A 26,322-nucleotide genomic window follows, 5' to 3' on the forward strand; every position below is an offset into this window, starting at 1 on the left:
AACTGCTCAATGCCACTTTTTGGAATATAACCAACAGCAAACATTTTAGTTCATGATTATTTGAGCATTTAAAATATTTAATAGCATTTAAATGCCCAAATGCAAATACTATATGATTTCATTCAGAGCCCAAATATGTCATGGAAAAATGTGCAACACGTCTGGTTATTGCTTCCAGCATTTCCCAGAAATGATGAACATTTTTGAAAGCCATTTGGAGTCACTGAGAATATTTTAGTTGAACCTAGTGAATTCCTTTAATGCTAGGGTTTAGGCAATCCCCATTTCAAATTCATTTGAAACTTAAACATGATGCACACATGACTAGCTAGCCTAGAGCAAACCAGAACTAGGGATGTGACAACTCACCCCCACTAAAACAAGAATCTCGTCCCGAGATTCAAGTGTAGGGTAAGAGGAAAAGGGAACACAAAAGCTAACACAATCTTCACGATCCAATTGTTCTCCTCGAAGGTGTTGATTCATTGCATCATCTGGATCTTGACATCTTTTCTTTCGAGAGCTTCATCCAACTATGATGACGGAAGAGAGGGACACTCTACAGGATTGATCTTCTCAAAGATCGAACTATACAAGATCAACTCGCGGAATGCGATGTTGAAACATCTCGAGTTGAGACACAAAACACATCGAGAGGGATGGAAGAACAGATGACAGGGTTCAACTTGGTGGGCAACAATTCCACGCTTGAGGAGATGGTGAATGGTTCAAGATAGCGATGAAATAATTGCCATGATTCCATAAACGGGCACCTTAGGGAAGGTGGCTCATAGAAATATTCCCTTAAGTGGCAAAAAGAATTACTTTTGATTCAGAGATCATTGAAACTCTTTATACCAGCCTAAGGCAATCACAAACGATCGTGTGAACGAATTCGGAAGAATGGCACACTCAATTTGGAAAGGAAACTATGGTTATAGAATAACTCGGCAAATGGAAGGCACATTCTAGTTGATACCAAGGATATAACCTAGTGACTGAGCGTGCTTTCAAGAACTTGAGCATTCCCATATTCATCAAGGTTTTACCAACATCCGTGCCGAGGATCCTGGCAACACATCATACTACCATGATGAACGGTGATGGAGGATGCAGGTGCAAAGGAGGATAACACTTTCTCAGATTTTTCCTTAGCAATGCCAAAGAAGCAAATCTGGATGATCGACCGAGAGATATTTAGCACTCCGCTTCTAATGTTCTCCCTGATGTTCTAGCTACCACGGTTATGCTAAAAAAAACATCAACATGGCCATCAGGTAAAGGTCGGACTTCAGAGGCACAAAATCCATAAGGAATATCTACGGAAGTAGAATCTTATGAAATCCTTATGGAGAGGTGGCCAACTTCCTCAATCAAGATGCTATAATAATAGGTCTTCCGGTTGGGTGTGTTGGCCACGACATCCACTCTACCGGTTACCGAGAGACCAATATTATAGCTCTTGGGAAACGTTCCAACCATCACATCTGCCCGAGATTCAGATCTGGTTGGTGGTAGGATATCCCAGGCTCATCAGGTCTAGAAAGAAAAAATGAAAGTTTGCAACACAAATTGACGAGATGACGTTGCGAGATTCTCAGGGAATGAACTACGATAGCAAGCTCCAAAACATGAGCTGGTTCTGCTACAACATGTGAACATGCTGTCCCAGACAAGCATGACCACATAGTAGTCTTACAAGAAAACACTGCCGAGCTCTGGTTGGGAACCATCATTAAGATAACGAAGTCTTGTGCATGTCCGTCCGGGCCCTTCAGGAGTAGCGCATGAACTTCTTTTCTTTGAACAAATCAATCAGTGGCTTGGTGTGCTAGGAACACATATGGAATGGAGGTAATTAATCTACCAAACCATAGAATACATTCGCACATGCATAATTGACTTGGGAAGGTACCAGAGGAAACAAGAACAAGCTTTCTCGAATCCACGGCGGCAACTTAAATCAAATGCACGTGAATTAGAGGAAGTCACTACTTTCATCCAAACATATACTTCATGAGCTAGCACGAAGAAAATGCTTTCAAAAGTTTCCAACACTAGCTTGATGTTCAACATGAATTAAGGAGGAGACAAGATGCTGTTGATGGGCTCGCAACTCATCGGAATTCCCATATCACTGGACTTCCACCATCATGTGAACACGGTGATAGCATTGGTCAGACCAAAAGATGTAATGGTGTATGCTCGAGAGATCAACCACGAGCAAGACAACATTACGAATACCATTGGTTCTAATTTGATTTGACGATAGCCCATACTCAAATCAAGGTTTGGTTGAGATGATAGGTCCATTAACTGATCACGAGGATCAACCGATGAAAATACCATGTTTCTTCAACACAGATACCAGATATCCCTTAGGGATGAGCTAGGTCGGGCAAGCTTTTATCTTCCAACTCTCCAAGTTGTTGTTAAGCTTAACCAACTAGCTCAGGGGTATCCAACACAGATTCTTGGAGAAGGGGTGGTTTATAAGAAAACCAACTTGATCACGAATTCAACATAGCGGTCAGGTGACAACCTGGTGATACTTCCGAGAAGATATTCGGAAAATCACGTACCACCGATATGTCACTAAGCTCGAGAACAATCTTGCTTTTCAGACAAGACGATATGATCACATAAGCAAGGATTGACAAAATCCTAACCCATTGATTGATGAGTGCACCAAAAATAAGGACTAGGTAGCACGATCAATCTTAGGATGATGATTTAATAACCAGCACACTAAGAATGAGAGTGTTGTCCATTAACTACCAAGCAACGAGTTGCTCAGAGTATTGATTTCACACATCACGGTTCACTTGTCGGTATTCCGGTTGTGACGACATGGGACCGAGGAATGAATAATGACGGCGAGAAGTATCACTGCATCAGGAATTCATAAGAGGTGGTGCAATTCTCATGACATTCTTGACATAAAGATGGTAACACTCCAAGGTAGAACAGAGCAAAAGCTGGATTGGCATTTTGATCTGCGGAATACAACTACTTTGACCCAATCCTAGAAATGGACGAGGTACTGGAGTTTGTTTCTCCTAGTCATTCTGAAATAGAACGGCTTGACGGGCCACAAGGATAATAAGCATCGATAACACGGATGCACAATTACTCCTGACTATCAATTGATAGACGAGGGCCGGAATACAGCTAAAGAGGGACAACCCAAAAGAACATATGATTATCTGAGTTGTGGATGCATGGATTAGTATGTCGAACAAGTTCAACATATTTCTTCCGGATAACCCATGCAGAAGGAGAAGGACTGGCAGATTCACAATGTGAATGGAGAACTCATCATGAGCACTCTGGTTGTGATCTTTCGGTTCAAGAGAACTTCTGCCATAAGCAGTTCATGGTATTGGAAGAACGATATACCACGGACCTCGAAGACTATCACAAAGGTTACTAATATCCTAAAGGAACTAGCAACACTATCAACATGAAGTAGGGTGAATCTCGGGTTCAAAACCCAGAAATAGAAGCCTACTAACTAAATGGCATCACGGGATGCTTTCGAGAATGGTGGCCAGAATCATCACACTGGGTACACAAAACATGGCTAGATTACTAGGTGATCCTCTAAGACACCTAGGGTCGTAATAATAACTCCAACATATATACCAAGGCAACAGAGTACCTCAACTCAACGATTAGTGTGGTTAATCTGGCCCAAAGGGACGCAAAAACAGAGGGAAAGGATTTTGCAAATGCATCAGATTGTTTAGAAACCTGGGATGACTCGGACAACATAACGGCTCTAGATGCTCAAAAGATTTGAGACATCCTACAAATTGGTGGCATAACCACTCAACATCATAAGATCAAGGCTCCGAGATCAGCTATCAACACACGAAAGTAGTAGAAACTGAACTGAGGCTTCAGACCAACAATCCTACGAGTCTACAGATTAGTAACACGTGACCCTGATAGAAAGATGAGAAGCCTAGTTCTTAATCCCCGTAGAAGAGAAGAGGGTGACTCAGATCAGAAGGCCATAAGGTATAAGGAGTAAAAGAGCCTTACGTTCCCTTCCACAATCAATTCCCTTATATAACTAAAGAATTTCTAGACTCAACTTCGACCAGTTTGGCTTCGTAAACCTACAGGCAGTCAGGCTCTGATACCAAAGCTGTCGGGACCCCGATTCCGAGTCACACCGATCTAGCCTATAACACCTCATATCACTTTGCGGCCTCACGCACGGTACTCCCACGGGTGTCGCCTTACCATGGCCCGGGACCGTTTGCGCCTTTTGGCTCATGTATATGACAATGTCGCTAGCATCCATATGACAGAGAACCCGGGCCGACATGGCTAGTCGTGAACCCAAAGCGGCACTAACGTATGGGGACAGGCATACATGAATCAACATCGAACGTGTCGGTCAGCAGCGTGCGAATCCGGGCTGTAGCACTAGGCTAACAGGACTCCGGGAACCCGGGCTGTAGCAGGCTAGGCAGGACTCCGGATGTCATCGCGTGACATTTCCCCGAAGGGACAGACACAGGAACGATATGAAACACATGCCGGCCAGTCAAGTGTCCAGAGCAGTAGTGCTGGGCTAGCAGGACTCCGGTGAACCGGGCTCTAGCGGACTACTATGGCTCAAGGAGGCACTAGACTACATTTCCCCATAAGAGAGGCTGCTAAGGATAGACAACTAGATTGTCGGATCCCACACATACCAAGCATTTCAATCATACACACAATATGCTCGATATGTGCAAATACAACATGGCATCACAACAAAACTCTACGACTCAGAGTATTTATTCATTAGGCTCCGAAGAGCCAGATATTACAAACATGGGTCTCATGACCCAACATTCAGAGCATACAAGTCAAAGCACATGCGGAAGCTTAACATGTCTGAGTACAGACATCTACAAAAGAAAAAAAACTGCGAAGCCTGACTATCTACCAAATCCTGCCGAGGGCACAAGATCATAGCTGAGGTAACAAGCTAAACGTCGAAGTCCACACGGAACTACTAGCGAGACTGGCGTCTCTCTGCAAAACATAAAATAAGCAAACGTGAGTACAAATGTACCCAGCAAGACTTACATCAGAACTATCTACATATGCATCGGTATCAACAAAAAGGGTGGTGGAGTTTAACTGCAGCAAGCCAGCTTTGACTCGGTGGCTATCCTGAACTACGACTGCAAGTAACTCTTTTGAGGTGGCGCACACGAGTCCACATATTCACCATATCAATACACCACTATGGATCCGCTCCCGTCTCCCTACGAGAACGCCATCCATAGCACTCACGCTTATCTTGCGCATTTTAGAGTATCCACTTTCACTTGTCTATGAACTGATATAGGCAACCCAGAAGTCCTTTACCGCGGACACGGCTATTCGAATAGATCATATTAACCCTGCAGGGGTGTACTTCGTCACACACGCTCTCGCCACTTACCACCATGTACACGTCGTGTACCTCGGCAACCTTCAAGCGGAAACCTGGCGAGGGAGTCGGCCACGACCTGACTAACCACACAAGTCTCTAGTCCAGGTTTATCGCCTATTCAGGTTCCATCCGCAAGGAGATCCGGCCGGGGTGTCGCTCACGGCCCCAAACGATGTGTGCAGGGTTCCCGAGCCCACCATCCGGGTGCCACTCGGTACACCAGGCCACGTGTGCCTAGTCTGTCCCAAGCCCACCTGTACCGGGTGCCACTTGGTAGACTACTAACACTACCTACAAACACCAGAAACTAGTTGCAACTCCTGGACAGAGATCAGGTTGATTAATAAGTCGAGAGGGGCACTTAAGCATTCCAATGCGTGGTAGTAACTGTTCATGGATCACAAACACAGAACTCAGTTCCTGAGGACGGTTTCAATGAGACAACCCACCATGTACTCCTACATGGCCTCTCACCGCTACCTTTACCAAACCGTGTTCACACACTTAGCTCTCACACAGTAGGACATGTTCACCACTTCCAATTCATTCCCGATGAATCAGACCTGACACAACTCTAAGCAATAGCAGGCATGACAAACAAGCATGAATGAGTAGGCACAGCAGGGCTCAAACAACTCCTACTCATGCTAGTGGGTTTCATCTATTTACTGTGGCAATGACAGGTCATGCAGAGGATAAAGGGGTTCAGCTACCGCAGCAAGTAACAGATAGATCGTTGTTGTCCTAATGCAGTAAAAGAGAGCAGGAGCGAGAGAGTGGGATTGTATCGGAATGAGCAAGGGGGTTTTGCTTGCCTGGCACTTCTGAAGATAGCATTGAGTCTTCATTAGTGTCAACGATCACAACGTCGAAGCAACGTCTACCGAGAGGGGACAAATACCGGCAAACAGAGAAGAAACACGATCAATGCAATGCACAATATGATGCATGATCATGACATGGCAATATGCTGTGGTTTGGGCTAATGCAACTAGCAGCAAGTTAAATGGAGTTGGCTTGAATCAAAGATTCAAATTCAAACTCCATATGTGATTTCTTAAGTGCCATTTAATTGAGTTGTCCTAAACAGTAGTCATAAGTTGTTCTAACATGTATGGAGATGGTACAAATGGGTAGATTGGATTTTTCTGATCATTTTTCATATATAAATTATTTCATTTGGAGTTATGGTTGATTTTATATGATTTTTAGAAGTTTATACTATTTTCTGGAATTTCCTGATTAAAATAAATCCAGAAAATGTAATACTGCGTCAGCATTGCGTCACTGTGACGTCAGCAGGTCAACAGCGCGGTCCAGGTCAAACCTGACCAGTGGGTCCCGCGTGTCAGTGACTAACCTAACTAACTGGGTTAATTAGCATTTAGCTTAAGCTAACCTGGGTTAATTAGGCGGGCTGCGCCCGCATGTTAGTGAGCCAGGGGAGGTCAAACCCCCTGGTCAACCGGGGTTAAAACACCGGCGTTTAGCCGCCGGCGGCAGCAGACGCGGCGGGGCACTCGGGTGTGGGCTGTGGTGCCCCGTTCGCAGCGTGGCTGGGCTCGTTCGAGAGCCCAGACCAGCGCGCGTCGGGCGGTGGCGCCAGTCGGGCCTGGGGTGGCCGGAGGCGATGGCGAGGAGCTCGACCGCGGCGGCCGGAGCTCGGGCGCACTCGGTTTCGGTGTTGGGGAGCACGGCAGGAGGCAAGGAGGGGTGCTACGGCCTCCTGGGGGTGCACTGAGCACGCATGTGTGCTCGGTTGCAGCTCTAGGCAACGGTGGCCACGGCGGCGACATGGCCGGCGGCGAAGAGCTCTCGGCTCCGACGGGCATCGATGTTAGAGGAAGAAAACGAGCAAGGGGAGAGGGGGAAACGACACAGAAGCTCACAGCGGGTGCAGCGGTGGCCTCGGCGAGCTCGGGGAGGCACCGGAGCGAGCAGAGCATCGAGGGGGATCTCCGGCGGCCGGCGGTGGAAACGAAGACGGTGGCGTTGTTTCAGGCGTCCCGCGGGTGCGTCCTTCGGCTTGGTGAAGCGGTGATCGACGGCGGACCAGTGGGACACAGCAACGGGGCTCGGCGAGGGCAGTAGCTACGGCGACGGCGAGCGGCGTTCGGGCGGTGCAGGGGAGAGAACCAGAGGAGGAGGAGGGGTCCAGAGAGCGAGGGAGAAGTGAGAGGGGGTCGGGGAGGTGCCGTGGCACTCGTGGAGGCGTCCAGAAGCGGCGGAAGCAGGAGGTGGCTCGGCGCGTGGGCGCGCGCGGCGAGCACACGCTCGGCGTCCTTCTGGCGCGGTGGAGACGACGACTGGCGTCGGCCAGCTGGGTTGGGCCGCACAGTGTTGGGCTATCTGGTGGGCTGGCAGGTGGGCTGTGCCAGGTAAGTGGCCAGGTACTTCTCTCTCTCTCTCTTTCCTAATTTAGTTTCTGTTTTCTATTGTTCTGTAGTCTTTAGGGCTTTATTAAAAATACTTAGACAGATCCAAAAATCATCAAACTGCTCAATGCCACTTTTTGGAATATAACCAACAGCAAACATTTTAGTTCATGATTATTTGAGCATTTAAAATATTTAATAGAATTTAAATGCCCAAATGCAAATACTATATGATTTAATTCAGAGCCCAAATATGTCATGGAAAAATGTGCAACACGTCTGGTTATTGCTTCCAGCATTTCCCTGAAATGATGAACATTTTTGAAAGCCATTTGGAGTCACTGAGAATATTTTAGTTGAACCTAGTGAATTCCTTTAATGCTAGGGTTTAGGCAATCCCCATTTCAAATTCATTTGAAACTTAAACATGATGCACACATGACTAGCTAGCCTAGAGCAAACCAGAACTAGGGATGTGACAGAGGTCCACAGCTACTCCGGCAACGACTCTAACTATGACGGAAAACCGGTTAGTCGCCCCCCCTTTGTTGCGAACAGAAACCCTTGGTTATGTTCACCCAGTCAATGAAATCAGAGTAAGATTCGTTAGATCTATGTAGTGTATTGATTGTTTGAATGGTATCTATGGTTAGTGATTAATTGTTTGTTCTGCATAAATGGTTTTTGCTAATAATCCGACTAGGGTTAGCGTACGTGCTAATAATTCATAGCCATATCTTCAGAATTGATTTTGAATGTCCTACATATATGTTTGTGCCCTTTTTTTCTTCCAGAGCTTGAGAATTGATTTAGAATGTCCTACATGTATGTTTCTGCCTTTTTTCCTTCCAGATTGCTATGTACACAGATGAGGCTCCGTCCAGCGGCGCCGCCTGCTGTAGATCCTGCACCCGGCAACGCGGGCAGAAGCAGCCACGCCCCCTAGATCCGAGGAAGTACAATATCGGGCAGACCGCATCAGTGATCTCCTGGACGCCATCCTTGGGGAGATCATCTTCCTTCTCCCCACCAAGGATGGCTGCCGCACACAGGTCCTCACATCTCGGTGGCGGACTCTGTGGTGCGCCGCACCTCTTAATCTTGACTGTCGTTGGCTATCTGTCGTTCATGATTTTGAACTCCACGGAGCCATCATCTCCTCCCACCAGGGCTCCGTTCAATGCCTATGCATCCCGGCATGCTGCCTGCTGCACATAACCTTCACGGTGAACGCCTGGCTGACATCCCGTCAATTCAAAAAACTCCAACATCTTGAGCTCTACATTTACTATGGAAATAAATGTCCACCAAGCGTTGTAGATGTGCCCTCACCACCAGTGTCCATCTCATGGTTTTCCTCCTCTCTCCACACCACTACCCTGACCTGTTGCCATCTACCAGACAATCTGGTACAAATGCTTCGACTCCCACTGCTAAAAAAACTCGCGCTTGCGGTGGTCGATCTGTCGGAGGCTTCACTACACAACATTATCCACTCCTACCGCCCTGCCTTGGAGCGCTTGCTGCTTGTTTTTGGAAAAGAAATATTTATCTGTTGTCCCCAAATAAAGTCGCCTCAACTTGTAAGCATTGGAATTTGCTTTAAAGGAGAGGAGCTCATCATCAAAGACGCCCCTTCACTCCAAAGGCTGCTCCTTGATTATCGTTATGCACCTTCGCAAATAACTATGGTCTCTGCGCCTAAACTAGAGACCTTGGGTGTAATTCCTGATCCATTTGAAGGTTACAAGATGCTGGTTGCTCGACACATATTCAGGTACTGTATATTATCATCAACACTTTTGTAATCATAAGCTGCATTTTTCATTTGTGTGCGTAAGTTTTATATCATCAACACTTTTGTAATCATAAGCTGCATTTTTCATTTGTGCACATAATCTTTATATAATCTTGGAGTACGCTTTTGGTACTAATATTATGTTCTATGCTCAGTGAAGAGTTTGTCCATGGGTACCCTATCAATGGTGTTGGATTCTGTCAAGACCTTACATATCAGCACGTGGTGTTTTGATCTGAACATGGTTATCGGCTTGCTGCGATACTTTCCATGTTTGGAGAATTTGTATATACAGGTGATGATATCAAGCACATTGATATACTTCACTAGAACTAATCGTTCAGCTGTACTATTTTTTTAGACATTAACTATTTTCAGTCTTCATGTCTATTCAGGCTAAAGGACATGGACAAAAAGGTATAACCAATCGGTGGCATAAGAAGCACCGGGATTTTCTCAGTTCTCATGACATTCGTTTGAGGACAATAACGTTGGAAGGATATGCATCCAACCAAGCAAACATTATCTTTGTCACATTATTCCTGTTGAATGCGAGAGTACTATTGTCCATGAGAATTAAGTTTCTTAACATACACTTTCTCACGGATGGACATGTCGAATAGCATAAAAAGAAGTTTCAGGTGGACAAAAGGGCTTCTGAACGTGCTCGGCTTCTATTTACAACAACTTGTCTTCATGTACCAGTAGATTTTCTAGTCCGGGATCTTGATTTTATGGATCAGACCGATCCATTTGACTATGACTGCTCAAAACTATGGTTGAGTTAGTTGTTATTGTCCTGTTCAATCTAGATTTTGTGTAAACCTGATAAACAATTAATCATCGTGCTTTTGTACCTTTTGTAAGCTAGGGTTAGTTATTGGTGCCCTTTTCAACTCGGCTTTGGCCCATATTTTCTTTCATACAAACCGGAGCTTCTATCAAGAAGCCTCATGGTTCGAGAGCGAACTTGTTCACACGATCTGGTCGCGAAACGACATACGTTGTATCTTCCCGCCTTGATTTATTTTACACAGGCAACATGCAACTATGCTAAACATATGAAATTATTGAGGGTTCGTTTCGCCTTTTTAAACATTGATTTTCCTAGTCATTTTTAATAAATAGACACCACGTTATTATCGCAAACGATCGTATTAGTCAAACCATGGGCGTTCAACTAACCATTTACTACCGCGGGCATCTGTTTGATTAGACGGGATGACTGTGAGTAGTCTGCCGCCCATGCCACAAGCGCTGTAATTTATTGCTGGATTTGGACTTTTGTTTCGGCCGGTTCGGGAAGGTACATAGAATAGTCCTCCGTTCTCATCTACAAGCACCGCCGCCGAGGATCGCCGCCTACTGCGAGATGGAGGACGAGCCGGCTAACAAGCGGGTGCGGGTCGAGCCAGAACCGCAAGAGCCTCCGGTGAACGTGGACTTCATCAGCAGCCTCCCCGACGAGATGTTGGTAACTATCATATCCCACCTCCCATCAAATATGGCATGCGGACCACTGTCCTCTCGCGGCGGTGGTGCCCCCTCTGGCACTACACCCCCTAGACCTCATCGTCGACCACGAGTTCTGTAGCGGGGAGCAGCAACGCCTGGACGCATTGTCCCACGTCCTCGCCACGCACCCTGGGCCGTTCAGACGCCTTGCTATCAGTAGGCTCAGTCCCCACAACAAGACCGAACCCATGTTGCACTACTGGTTCCTATCCCCAGCCCTGGATCAGCTCGAGGAGCTCAGCCTTCATGCTAGATGTCCTTGCTCCCTGTCGCCGTCTGTGTTCCGCCCAGCGCCCACGCTGCGCACGCTACATTCAGGCGGTGCATTTTCCCCCAGATCGATGTCGCGCGCGCTCTTCATCTCCCTAAACTTAAGCACCTGGAGCTCATTGTCGTCACATCTCAAAGGAGGATTTGGAGCGGCTGCTCGTCGGCTGTACAGCGCTTGAGTACCTTCATCTTCATGCGATTGCGATGGATGGGTTCAGTAGACTCCACATCACCTCGACGAATGTCTGTGCGATTTATGTGCATTGCTGGTGCCGCCCAAGGCTGTCAGTTGAGGTGTTTCACAATATTGTCATTGAGAATGCGCCTTTCGTCGAGAGATTGTATGTACATGATAAATTAGGTCCAGCAAGAATCAGGGTCATTCATGCACCAAAATTGATAGTGTTGGGTTATTCGTGTGCTGAATTCAACGAACCTGTTACTAGATCATTATCCGTTCAGGTACAACGGTCTTCTTCTTCTCTTTCTTATATATTATCGGACAACACATTTTATCTAATTGTTGTTGATCTATATGTTCGCCTGTCATCCAGAAAATGATTCCCACAAGCTTGACCCGGCCTCTACGTAAAGTGAAGATCTTGGGACTACAATCTGTCGGTCCTGATCTAGATGAAGTTGTTAGATTCCTTAGATTGTTTACTTGCACAGAGAAGCTATACATCGAGGCGATGCTCCTTTCCTGTTAATTGTTAAACACAACGGAGCTCAATTTTTTGTTACTTTTACCCATGATTACAATGACAATTGTAGGATGATTTCTAAAGGAAATTTGGAGGATTTCAATACATATATTTTTTGAGATGCTAGTGTTGTACGCATTTTATTCCTTCGCCCGACATGCTTTTGTGATAAAAGTTTATCATGAAAGATTGAAGGTGGCATTTCACCCTTTTCGTGTATTTTAGAAATATGCAGCTATGCACTAATATGGTGTCTTCGTTTGCAGATACTAGAAGGCCTGAAAGTAGAAAATGTTGGGGAATATAACAATCCCATTGAATGCCTTGATCTTCATCTCACATAAATTACTTTTAACGAGTACCGAGGCACCACACCAGAAATTAAATTCGCCAGATTCTTTGTTGAGAAAGCAAGGTTGCTCAAGGTAATGAGGTTTGCCCTATATTTACTGCGCAGAATTGAATGGATTGCTAAAGAGCGCAAGAGTCTACAGATGAATGGAAAAGGCTCTACACAAGCTGAATTTCAGTTTGTAACTTCATATGATAGATTATTTGGAAGTCACTGTATTGAGCCGCTATATGACTTCTCGGTGGCTGATCCTTTCGCATCAATAATGCATGAAAAATATTCTGAAGAAGATGAATATTATGTGTCTGACTAGTTTGAACCTTGTAATCTTTGAATTTGGGCCTTGTAATGCTGACATTTGAACCTTGCAATATTTATGGTATTTGTTATATAATGTAATTGGATGTTTAATTTGGTCTTGCAATCATGTCCTGTTACAAGTATATATATGTTGTTCTTCTGTACATAGAGCATAGATGTTCTGCAGACAGACCATATCACATCACACACAGACCACACTAGGTAACCCATCGATGATGAATTCATCAATCGCAAACGGTTATATACCAGCAAGCGTTTTCCCACAACACAGATGGCTTGTTCCATCACAAACAGCTCGGATGGATCAACTGTATGCCACGTATTGCACACGCAACTCTAATCTGATTCATGCTTGATGTCTCTGCCATCGCTCGCACAATTCGTCTTATTTGCCACGTATCACTATGTCGGCCTCTGCTCGCATCCCTCGGCGTGTTTTGCTTTCTGTTAGGCGCCGCAGCATGTTGTTCTCGCCTTGTTGGGCGCCGCCGCACGCTCTGCTAACATCCATCAGCACGCTCTGCTGCCGTCGGCGTGCTCTGCTCGCATACCTCCACGCGCTCGGCTAGTGGACAGCTTTTCCTTGCATGTTCAACTGCTATATGCATATATATGGTTGCTCGCCATTGAGGTGACCGCGGAGCGCTCTGCTCGCGTCCCTCCGTGCACACTATGCCAGCGGTTGGGCCTGCGCACGATCACGTCAGGAGCCCATATGCATGCGGTTGTGCCGCGCATGTCGCCACGATGTAGTTACGTGCGACACAATGGAGTTACGCGCTGCAAATTAGAACTGCCATCCGGGCGTGCTGATATTGCAGGCCGTCTGGCTTCCCCTTTAATTCCCGCGGCCATTATAACCTTAGTCTCTTCAACCTTTCGATCGTGCTCGACAACACAACAAGCACACCCACGACGACACATAGAGAGGGGATGTCTAGTGGCGCTCCAATGGAGTTCGGCGAGCATAAAGTGGAGACCCACGCGAGGGAGACGGATCTCTCGATGGTGTACACCATTGACCCGGCCGTGGTGGACAACTACATCCACACCGTTGAGTAGTTGCTTGCTCGAGACAAGTACAAGGTGGTCGGCATCGACCTCTAGTGCATCAGCGGTTGTCCCAACATATATCAGAAGGTTGCCGTCGCCCTGTTGTGTGTGCACCATCATGTCCTCATCTACCACTACTGCATGGCCAAAGAGCCTTGCGACTGTTTCGCCAGGTTTGTCAATAGCACCGACTACAAGTTCGCTACGGTGGAAACCACCGACTATGTAAAAGCGCTCAAGGTTACGGGCATGGCCTGCAAGAACATTGTCGAAATCCTTGAGCACTACAGGCTCTGGGGCAGTGATACGCCTCCAACGTATCTATAATTTTTTATTGTTCCATGCTGTTATATTATCATTCTTGGATGTTTCATAATCATTTTATAGTCATTTTATATAATTTTTTGGTACTAACCTATTGACATAGTGCCAAGTGCCAGTTGTTGTTTTCTGCATGTTTTTAGATCACAGGAAATCCATACCAAACGGAGTCCAAACGCAGTTAAACTTTTTGTGGAATTTTTTGGGACCAGAAGACATCCAGTGGACCGGAGAAGCACTTGGGGGTGCTCCGAGGGGAGCACAACCCACCAGGGCGTACCTGGAGGCCCAGGCGTGCCCTGGTGGGTTGTGCCCACCTCGGGAGCCCCTTGAACCGACTCTTTGCTCTATAAATACCCCAATATTCAACGAAAATCAATTCCAGCCGCCGCGGAGTCCATAACCACCAGATCCGATCTAGACACCATCACGGAGGGTTTCACCACCTCCATTGGTGCGTCTCCGATGATGCGTGGGTAGTTCTTTGTAGACCTTCAAGTCCGTAGTTAGTAGCTAGATGGCTTCTCTCTCTCGTTTGATTCTCAATACAATGGTCTCTTGGAGATCCATATGATGTAACTCTTTTTGCGGTGTGTTTGTTGGGATCCGATGAACTTTGAGTTTATGATTAGATCTATGTTTTTATCCATGAAAGTTATTTGAGTTTCTTTGATCTCCTATATGCATGATTGCTTATAGCCTCGTATTTCTTCTCTGATATTTAGGGTTTTTTTGCCAACTCGATCTATTTATCTTGCAATGGGAAGAGGTGCTTTGTAGTGGGTTCGATCTTACGGTGCTAGATCCCAGTGACAGAAGGGGAACCGACACGTATGTATCGTTGCTACTAAGGATAAAACGATGGGGTCTATTTATACATAAATAGATCTTGTCTACATCATGTCATCGTTCTTATTGCATTACTCTGTTTCTCCATGAAATTAATACACTAGATGCATGCTGGATAGCGGTCGATGTCGGTGTCAAAACCAGCGGATCTCGGGTAGGGGGTCCCGAACTGTGCGTCTAAGGTCGATGGTAACAGGAGACAGGGGACACGATGTTTACCCAGGTTTGGGCCCTCTCTATGAAGGTAATACCCTACTTCCTGCTTGATTGATCTTGATGAATATGAATATTACAAGAGTTGATCTACCACGAGATCGTAATGGCTAAAACCCTAGAAGTCTAGCCTGTATGATTATGATGATGCCTCTATGGACTAAGCCCTCCGGTTTATATAGACACCGGAGGGGACTAGTGTGGTACAAAGTCAGTTACAGAGAAAGGAATCTTCACATCCGGGCACCAAGCTCGCCTTCCACGTCAAGGAGAGTCCCATCCGGACACGGGAGAGATTCTTCGGTCTTGTATATTCACAGCCCATCAATCCGGCCCACGTACTATAGTCCGGACGCGCGAGGACCCCTTAATCCAGGACTCCCTCAGTAGCCCCTGAACCAGGCTTCAATGACGAGGTGTCCGGCGCGCAGATTGTCTTCGGCATTGCAAGGCGGGTTCCTTTCTCCGAATACTCCAACGTAGGCTTCGAGCACAATGAACGTGTCCGGCTCTGCAAAACAAGTACCACACACCACCGCAGAGCATATAATATTTCACGAGTCCAATCTGCTGACAACTTTTTGTAGCGTGACATCACGTCCCTTCCCGGTTATTATTTCGAACCGTTTTTCGGCCTGCCGCTCCATATTTCAAGCTGCGGTTTTATTGGCACGTCTTGTCGAAGCAGAGATCATGTCCCCTTATTGCGGGATTCTCATCAATACGGGCGTGGGTAATCCAATCGTGCCATCTGCACAGCCCTTGGGAAGAGGCGAGTTTTAAGGCGAGTGGGGAGGCGCTTGATATTCACTGCCTTTATAAGGAGATAAGGATTCCCCTCTTTCACCCACGCCTTCTCTCTCTCTGCCCTCCCATTCTCGAGCTCCAGTGCCCAAGTCCTCATCTTTTACGCCTCAAGAAAGCACTCGACCATGTCCGGATCTGGAGCGCAAGGCAAGTGGATGGCCTCCTCCGTCAAGGAGAAGGACATCACCAAGCTTCGGGAGGCCGGGTACCTGGCGAAAGAAATCGCGCACTCGCTTCCGGCCAAAGGGCATATCGTCCCCACCCGAAGCCCAATGAGAGGGTGGTGTTCATCCCCACTTCGTCGGCGGGTTAGGGTTTCCTCTCCACCCCTTCGTCCGCGGACTCATGTTCTACTACGGGCGTGTGCGAGGCCTTCCTCCGCATTCCTCCCCTCTTCGGACTGTGTCTTAAGATATTCAACGTGAAGCCGAAGGTGGTGGATGGTTAACACGCAGAGTGCGAAGGTTCCATGGTGAGCAAGATGCCCAATGTCACATGGATCAAAGGTACCCTTATGGAGACTGTCAGAGGGTGGCAGAAACTGTGGTTCTATATCATAGAGCCCCACGACACCGCCTGGGCCGCGGCTTCCGAATTCAAATCCGGAGCCCCAATGCGGCTCACCTCCTGGCTAGAGAAGGGCCTGAATTGGACTTCGTCGGACGAGCTGAGAGTGCTGCAAACGCGCATCCAGGGCATGGTGGACAAGAACATCAAGCTCGTCAATGTGATCCAGGTGATGCTAGTTCGCCGGATCCTTCCATGCCAGAGCAGGACTTGCCATTTATGGGACTTCAATCCGGCCGAGCACCAGACCTTGCAAGAGTTCTTTGAAACTACGCATGAAGATATCTGGAAGGTGCTCTTCAAGGGCAACGAGACGCCGCCGGAGACGACCGAGGACCGTGGGCACGACCTGGCCCATCCCGCCAGTGCGGTAAGTCTTTCGTGTTTCAAGGTGTATCCTTTACTCGCTTGTTCAGGGAAGATACCTAAGCCTCACCATTCGTTTTTCAGGGCTAGACAAAGAAGGCGGAGCGGATTCGGTGTCCGGCTCCGCTGCCCGGGGAACCAGCCATCCCTCTTCTGACGAAGATGCTGGTCCCGGGGCCTTACCAGGCACTGGAGAAGGAGGCCAACAAGAAGGCCAAAGGGGCCAGAGGTGGCCTGTGCCGCAAGGGCGCTTCGGACGTGACGTCTGAAGACAACGAGACTCACTCCTCGGCCGCTGAAGACGACGACGAGGAGGAGGAAGAAAGAAACTCCCCCCTGAGGGGGGAAGGAAGAAGAGGGCGGCCTCCACAAATCTGGAGGCAGAGGCGTCCAAGAGGGGGGAGGGCTCCCCCGCGGATAACTCCGCGAGGGACGTCGATAGCAGCCCAGAACTGCGCCCCTGAGACAAGCCCCTGGCCGAATCGTGAGTACTAAAAAGCCCGGATGTGTCCATATATCCGGCCGCTCTACTTCATAGTCTTAACATGTTAAATCATGCACTTGCAGTCCGGCCCACGGCAGCTCCCTGCGATCCTCATCAGGAGGTTCGCTGGATTCAAAGGCGATGGCCAGCGAGTCATCGCCGGCCGCTTACTCTCCCAAGGCTAAGGGCGACGCCGAGGTGCTGTCTCGAAGGACCTTCCCAGGCCAGGGAGAGGTTCAGGAGGCCGTCAGGGTGGCGCCGGTGGGTAAAACCTCGGCCGCCGGACACATGGGGGAGCAAATCCCCGTGGAGACTGGCGATGGGGGCCATATTCAGTTGGGCCCCCAGCCGAATACGGTCCCGGAGACCTATACGGCTCCGGAATCCGACGAGCAACATCCTTTGAAAGAAGGAGGTGTGCCTATTCTGTCGGTGACCTCTGTCCAACCAGAGGCACCGGATGCTCTCTTGGAAGCGCTGCGAAGTGCTTCCATTGTAGAGGAACACCGTACCCTCATGGGTACGGTGATTGAGAAAATTGAGTCCGCTAAGAGCAGACTGACCGAAGCCTGCGCAACCCTTCTAACAGGCTTTGAGGTAAGCAACCCGATTTTGTAAAAAGAATGTCACAGTGTAGACAGTAGCCCCTAAGACACTGTCCGGTGTTCGAAAAGAAAACCCGCATAGAGGATCAAGTAATTTTCGCAGGAAACTAACTAAATATGTTTTATGTGAATAAGCAGACGCCGTTGCTTGCCGCAACCTCTCATGCTGCCGAGGTCTCCGGACTAAAGCAGAGTCTGGAGCGGGCCGAGGAAGAGCTCGGCTGTGTGAAAAAGCAGCTGGAGGACAAGCAAGGTATGTGATAACCTTATGTATATCCGGAAAGGATGAATGACTTGTGCTGATCATGGCACCATGATATGTGTAGGAGCGGCTGTTGAGGTGGAAATCCTCAAGAAAGCGCTGGCCGAGGCCAAAAAGAAAGTGGCAAAGGAGCAAACCGCTCGTGAAAAGCACGAGGCCAGGGTTTGTGAGGTCCAGCAGGAGCTCCAGGACGCCGTCAAGAAATGTGATTCCTTGGAGCGCGACATTGCGGATCAAGAGACCGAGCTCGTAAAGGCTCGCCAGAGCGTACAAGAGGCCCGGGTTGAAGCCCAGGGCACCCTCCAGGAAATCCAGGAGGCCAAGAAAATCGCGGCGGGTAAGGCTTTTATTATGCAAAGCAAGTCTGTGAAGAAGAGGTATCTCTTACTGACCAGGATTTGGAGTTCTCCAGGGGCATTTGCGGATTTGCCGGGCAGTAATTCTGATGCTGCGGAATTCTTCCGAGCTGAAGAGTGGAGCTCAACGGAGAAGCTGTTCTGGTAGCAATACCTCACGCCAGAACATCCGGTGCCCTTTAGCGATCAGCTAAAACAGCTGATCGAATTGCATAGCGTGGCCGAACTGGCCATGAAGGACTTAATAATCCGGCTATGGCCTACCGAAGCCAAACCCAGCAGCTACTTCAGTCTCGTGAAGCGGCTGGTCAATGCTTGTCCCTGGCTTGACACTGTCAAGCGATTGGTCTGTATCGAAGGTGCGCAGATGGCCTTCTCCCGTGTCAAGATGAAGTGGGCGAAGACGAATGCCGTGAAGCTCGCGACCGAAGGACCGCCCGAAGGCAAGGAGCACCGCCCACCCGAGCGATATTTTGACGACGTCCTGGAGGGATCCCGCATTGTAGCTGGGCAATGTGCTCAGAACATCATGTTTGAATGAATACATTCATGTTATCCTGTCCGGGAGTATGAAACAAAGCCGTTATGTAATATAATGCTTGTTTATTTGTTAAAGTTTTTGCCTCCTGTACGGCCATTTTTTTAAATTCTGAGTTGGCCAGTCGACAATACCTCTTTCAGAAATTTTTAGTAGCATCAACAATTTATGCCCCAAGACAATACCTTCATTAACCATAAAGTGGCACTTCTCCCAATTCAAGACAAGATTAGTTTCTTCACATCACTGCAAAACTCGATCAAGGTTGCTTAAGCAATCATCAAAAGAAGTTCCATATACAGAGAAATCATCCATGAAAACCTCAATAATCTTTTCGCAAAAATCAAAGAATATAGCCATCATGCATCTTTGAAAGGTAGCAGTTGCATTGCATAAACCAAAAGGCATACGTCTATAAGCAAAGGTACCGAAAGGGCAAGTAAAAGTTGTTTTTTCCTGATCCTCTTTTGACACAGGTATTTGAGACATACCAGAATAACCATCTACAAAGCAAAAATGTGTATGTTTGGATAATCTTTCTAGCATTTGATCAATAAAAGGTAAAGGGTAATGATCCTTTTTAGTAGCTTTATTTAGTTTATGGAAATCAATTACCATTCTATAACCTGTAACAATTCTTTGTGGGATCAATTCATCTTTATCATTAGGACAACAGTAATACCTCCTTTCTTAGGAACACAATGGACAGGACTTACCCATTGACTATCAGCAACGGGATAAATTATACATGCCTCCAGATGCTTTAGTATTACTTTTCTTACCACTTCTTTCATCTTAGGATTTAACCGTCGTTGGTGATCAACAACCGGTTTAGCATCCTTCTCCAATTTTATCTTGTGTTGGCATAGAGTGGGACTAATGCCCTTAAGATCATCAAGAGTATATCCAATAGCAGCACGGTGCTTCTTCAGAGTTTTCAATAATTTCTTTTCTTCCTGCTCTGAAAGGTTAGCACTAATAATAACAGGATATATCTTTTCCTCATCAAGATAAGCATATTTAAGAGTATCAGGCAATGGTTTAAGCTCAAACACAGGATCACCCTTGGGTGGAGGAGGATCCCCTAGGATTACAATAGGCAAGTTGTGTTTCAAAATAGGTCCCTGTTTAAAGAATACTTCATCAATTTCCATTCTTTCATTCATAAACATATCATTTTCATGGTCTAGCAAATATTGTTCTAAAGGATCATTAGGAGGCACGACAATAGAAGCAAGACCAATAATTTCATCTTTACTAGGCAATTCTTTATCATGGGGTTGTCTACGAAATTTAGCAAAATGAAACTCATGAGACATATCTCCCAATCCAATAGTAACAACATCCTTTTTGCAATCTATCTTAGCATTAACAGTATTCAAGAAGGGTCTACCAAATATAATGGGACAAAAGTCATCTTGTGGGGAACCAAGAATAAGAAAATCAGCAGGATATTTAACTTTCCCACACAAGACTTCAACATCTCTAACAATCCCAACTGGTGAAATAGTGTCTCCATTGGCAAGCTTATTTGTAACATCAATTTCTTCTATCTCAGCAGGTGCAATATCATGCATAATTTCTTTGTATAAGGAATGAGGTATAGCACTTGCACTAGCCCCCATATTACACAAGCCATGATAACAATGATCTCCTATTTTAACAGAAATAACAGGCATGCCTACAAAAGGTATATGTTTATTTTTAGTATCGGGTCTAGCAATTCTAGCAGCTTCATCACAAAAGTAAATAACATGCCCATCTATATTATCGGCCAAGAGAACTTTAACCATAGCAATACTAGGTTCAACTTTAATTTTCTCAGGGGGTGTAGGTGTTCTAGTATTACTCTTACGAACCACAATTGAAGCTTTAGCATGATCCTTTATTCTAGTAGGGAAAGGTGGTTTCTCAATATAAGCAGTAGGAACAATAGGATCAACATTATAAGTGATAGTCTTTTCTTCAACTTTAATAGGTGCAATACTTTTAATTCAACGGGAGGATTATCTTTAAACCACTTATCCTTAGGGAGATCAACATGAGTAGCAAAGGATTCACAAAAAGAAGCTACTATCTCAGAGTCAAGTCCATATTTAGTGGTAAATTCACGGAAAACATCGGTATCCATAAAAGATTTAAGACAATCAAACTTAGGTGTTATACCTGACTCCTTACCTTCGTCGAGATCCCAATCTTCAGAGTTGCATTTAATTCTTTCCAATAAATCCTATTTGAATTCAATAGTCTTCATCATGAAAGAACCAGTACAAGAAGTATTGAGCATGGAGCGATTATTGAGAGGAAGCCGAGCATAAAAATTTTGAATAATAATTTCTCTTGAGAGCTCATGATTGGGGCATGAATATAACATTGATTTAAGCCTCCCCCAAGCTTGAGCGATGCTTTCTCCTTCACGAGGCCAAAAATTATATATAATTACGATCACGATGAACAAGATGCATAGGATAAAACTTCTGATGAAATTCCAATTTCAATCGGTTGTAGTTCCATGATCCCATATAATCACATAGCCTAAACCATGTCAATGCATTTCCCTTCAAAGATAAAGGGAAGAACTTCTTCTTGATAACATCCTCGGGCATACCTGGAAGCTTAAATAATCCACACACTTCATCCACATAGATTAGGCGCAAATCGGGATGTAATGTTCCATCACCTGTAAAAGGATTAGCTAGCAGTTTCTCTATCATACCCGAAGGGATTTCAAAGTAAACATTTTTAGTAGGTTCAGTAGGTTGAGGAGTAACTCTTTGCCCTACTGGTCGGGGTGAAGATACCCCGAACAATCCCCTCAAAAGATTACTTTCCATAGTAATAAGTGACAGTACATTTCAGCACACTATATAAATTTTTCCTTACCAATTTCCACTTACCAAAGGCGCTTCACTCCCCGGCAATGGCGCCAGAAAAGAGACTTGATGACCCACAATTATAGGGGATCTATCGTAGTACTTTCGATAAGTAAGAGTGTCGAACCCAACGAGGAGCAGAAGGAAATGACAAGCGGTTTTCAGTAAGGTATTCTCTTCAAGCACTGAAATTATCGGTAACAGATAGTTTTGTGATAAGGTAATTTGTAACGGGTAACAAGTAACAAGAGTAAATAAAGTGTAGCAAGGTGGCCCAATCCTTTTTGTAGCAAAGAACGTGCCAGGACAAACTCTTATATAAAGGAAAACGATCCCGAGGACACATGGGAATTATCGTCAAGCTAGTTTTCATCACGCTCATATGATTCGCGTTTGTTACTTTGATAATTTGATATGTGGGTGGACCGGTGCTTGGGTACTGCCCTTCCTTGGACAAGCATCCCACTTATTACTAACCCCTATTGCAAGCATCCGCAACTACAAAAGAAGTATTAAGGTAAACCTAACCATAACATGAAACATGTGGATCCAAAATCTGCCCCTTACGAAGCAACGCATAAACTAGGGTTTAAGCTTCTGTCACTCTAGCAACCCATCATCTACTTATTACTTCCCAATGCCCCTAGGCCCAAATAATGGTGAACTGTCATGTAGTCGATGTTAACATAACACCACTAGAGGAAAGACAACATACATCTTATCAAAATATTGAACGAATACCAAATTCACATGACTACTTATAGCAAGACATCTCCCATGTCCTCAGGAACAAACGTAACTACTCACAAATCATATTCATGTTCAAAATCAGAGGGGTATTAATATGCATAAAGGATCTGAACATATGATCTTCCACCAAAAAAACCAACTAGCATTAACTACAAGGAGTAATCAACACTACTAGCAACCCACAGGCACCAATTTGAGGCTTTGAGACAAAGATCGCATACAAGAGATGAACTAGGGTTTGAGATGAGATGGTGCTGGTGAAGATGTTGATGGAGATTGACCTCCTCCCGCTGAGAGGATCGATGGTGATGACGATGGTGATGATTTCCCCGTCCCGGAGGGATGTTTCCCCCGCAGAACAGCTCCGCCGGAGCCCTAGATTGGTTCCGCCTCAAGACGGCGGCGCTTCGTCCCGAAAGCTTCCTTCCTATTTTTTCTAGGATGAAAGACTTCATATAGCAGAAGATGGGCATCGGAGGCCTGCCAGGTGGCCCACGAGACAGGGGGGCGCGCCCAGGGGGGTAGGGCGTGCCTCCCACCCTCGTGGATGGTGGGTGGCCCCCCTCTGGTTCATTTTTTGCCAGTATTTTTTATTAATTCCAAAAATGCCTCCGTGAAGTTTCAGGACTTTTGGAGTTGTGCAGAATAGGTCTCTAGTATTTGCTCCTTTTCCAGCCCTGAATTCCAGCTGCCGGCATTGTCCCTCTTCATGTAAACCTTGTAAAATAAGAGAGAAAAGGCATAAGTATTGTGACATAATGTGTAAGAACAACCCATAATGCAATAAATATCGATACAAAAGCATGATACAAAATGGACGTATCAGAGGACCTACAATCTCTCTTCTTTCCTTTACTTTCCTTGCAGGAGTTGCTGCTGCTACAACCTCTGCCGCGACAGCATCCTGGTACATCTTGTCCACGCAGATAATTGCATCCTTCTCATCTGATGGGATAGTGATGTCTCCCAGTGGCCCATGCATCTTCAGAGTGTTATAAGCAGAGTGGGATGTTGCCATGAACTTGGCCAGGGCCGGGCGTCCCAGAATCCCATTGTACGGCAGGGGAGATCGACTACATCAAACACAATATTTTCAGTCCGGTAGTTCAGTTCTCCCCAAACGTCACCGGCAGCATAATCTTTCCCTTGGGACGGCTCCTGCCGAGATTGACTCCTTGAAACGTGCCGGTAACCTCTAGCTCTTATTATCCTATCCGAAGCTTGTTGATGACTGCCGGGGAAATTAGATTCAACCCGGCCCCGCCATCTACTAACATATTTGTGACCTTGAGGTTGCGAATTGTTGGAGAGACCAACAATGGCAAACACCCTACCGCTGTGGTGCGGCTAGGGTGATCCTCCTCATCAAAGATGATGGGCGTGCGGGACCATTTGAGCGGCTTTCGGGCCTCTGGCGCTGGTTCCATCGCATTGACCTCCCATACCCATTGCTTGAGTTGGCGATGAGAGGTGTGCAAAGATGCACCTCCATCAACGCACCGGGCGTCAGTGGCCTTCTGAAATTCCTGCTCACTGGTTTCCTCTTCATTCCCTTCATCACTCACATCATCACAGACTTCCTTCTCTTGGCCCCTAGCGGGTTTTCCTTGATTCCGAAAGGGTTTTCCGGGGCGATTTGCTTCATCGCCTCGGCCCTTACCACCAGCAGCATTCTGACCTTTCTCCTTATCACGCTTATCATACTCTGCTCTCTGTCTCTTGACGAGTTGCTCAACCTGGTAGAACTCTTGAAGGTCGTGGCCTTTGGTCCAGTGGATCTTGCAGTACGGCCCATCACCTTTCCCAACTTTTTCTGTGGCAGCGACTTCCCGGCAGGCGGCGCATGTGGCAGCTTCCTTGCCGGGGGCCTCAGCCTTGGCCTTCTTGCTGGTACTAGGTGTGCCAGAACCTTCCACGGTCATCACTACCTTATCTCTTGGCTTCTTATTGCGCTTCTTGCCCTTTCTCTGACTGGTTGATTCATCTTCATCCTCTGAATCAACATTGATGCAATCCTCCTCTCTAGGAAACTTCCTTCCTTCCTCCATCCGAGCACACTTATCCACCAGTCTGTATAGCTCCTTCATAGTCTTGGGCAACCGCACATTCATCTTAGTATGAATGCGATGGTTGCGCACATTGGACTGGAAGGCCGCTATAACAGCTGTTGGATGGATATTTGGAATATTTCTATGAGCTTTACTGAATCTCTGTAAATACTTACGGAGGGTTTCTCCTTCCTTCTGCTGGAGAAGCTGCTGGTCACTGTGCCTGTCGGGCTCTTGGTGGCAACCAGTGAAAGCACCGATGAACTCGTGGCACAGATCTGCCCATGACGAAATGGAGTTCTCCGGCAGGTGCATCAGCCAAGACCTCACGTTGACGAACACCTTCTCATCGCTTCCCGCGGCAACCTGAACAGCGATGGTGTAGATGCTTAGGAACTCTGCCGGGTTCAGTCTCCTGTCGTATTTCTCAGGTATCTCTGGCTCGAATGTGCAAACGAACAACCAATGGACTTGCCGCAGCTCTCGTGTAAACGCAGGGCAGCCGACCTCGAAAGGTAGGCACACGGCAATACCGAGCGCAGGCTCGTCGACGTTGAGGCCGCCGCTCCTGTCGGTCTGGCGGAGGTCGTCGTGGCGCCGATCTATGGCGACGCGTGCGTCTCCCCGCCGCCTATCCTCCGGGGCTCGATGTTGGCATGGACATGCTCGAGGGCAAGAAGAGCCATTGAGACGTCGTCGGGGTCTTGACTCTGCTGCGCCCGCGCCGGCTGCCGTGGTGGGGAGTGCATCGTGTGAACAACCCCCTCCATTCGGCCAGTAGTGTGGGCGGTTGCTGTTGCTTGGGGAGGTCATGGCGGGCCAGCTCTTCGTGAGCCCCCACCTTCGGCGGAACCGAGCAGGCTCTGGATGGTGGCACGCCACTCATCCATCTGCTCGGTGGCCCGCGGAAACCTCAGTAGCAGCTGAGCTCACACCATAGCCTCCATGGGTGTGCTTGGCATAGTAGTTGATGACGTCGACCGCACCGTCGCCTGGCTCCTGACGATGCCTAGGGCGGCGACGGCGGCGGCGGCGCGTCCACACTGCTGCGGGATGACCATCTGGGCGATGGGGTCACGCAGTAATGGTGCTCGAGGGCCCGTGGCTCCGTCGGGCATAGTGATCGGGTCGACTCGTCCGGGAAGAGGCGCGTGCACCGTGACTGCTCCCGTAGCATGGGTGGCCAGAGGCCGATGGCTCACCCTGGACCGAGCGCCGTTGCTGTGGCTGCGCCTGCCGGTGGGAGGAGGGGCTACAAGCGGAGCGACCCTCTCGTCCGCGCCTTGCAAAGCATGGCCGTCGAGCCACTGTTGATGCTGTTATCCTCTGACGTCTCCAACCCCCGTGTTAGCCGCGGGTGGGGGGAGTGGTGATGGCGCCACCCGCTCCAACCACACACCCAGCAGTGCTCACATCCTCGCTCATTTTCGCATCCCCCGCATCGTTAGAGGCTGC

This window comes from Aegilops tauschii, chromosome 7 (genome assembly GCF_002575655.3).
Source record: "Aegilops tauschii subsp. strangulata cultivar AL8/78 chromosome 7, Aet v6.0, whole genome shotgun sequence".
In the NCBI taxonomy this organism is placed as follows: Eukaryota; Viridiplantae; Streptophyta; class Magnoliopsida; order Poales; family Poaceae; genus Aegilops; species Aegilops tauschii.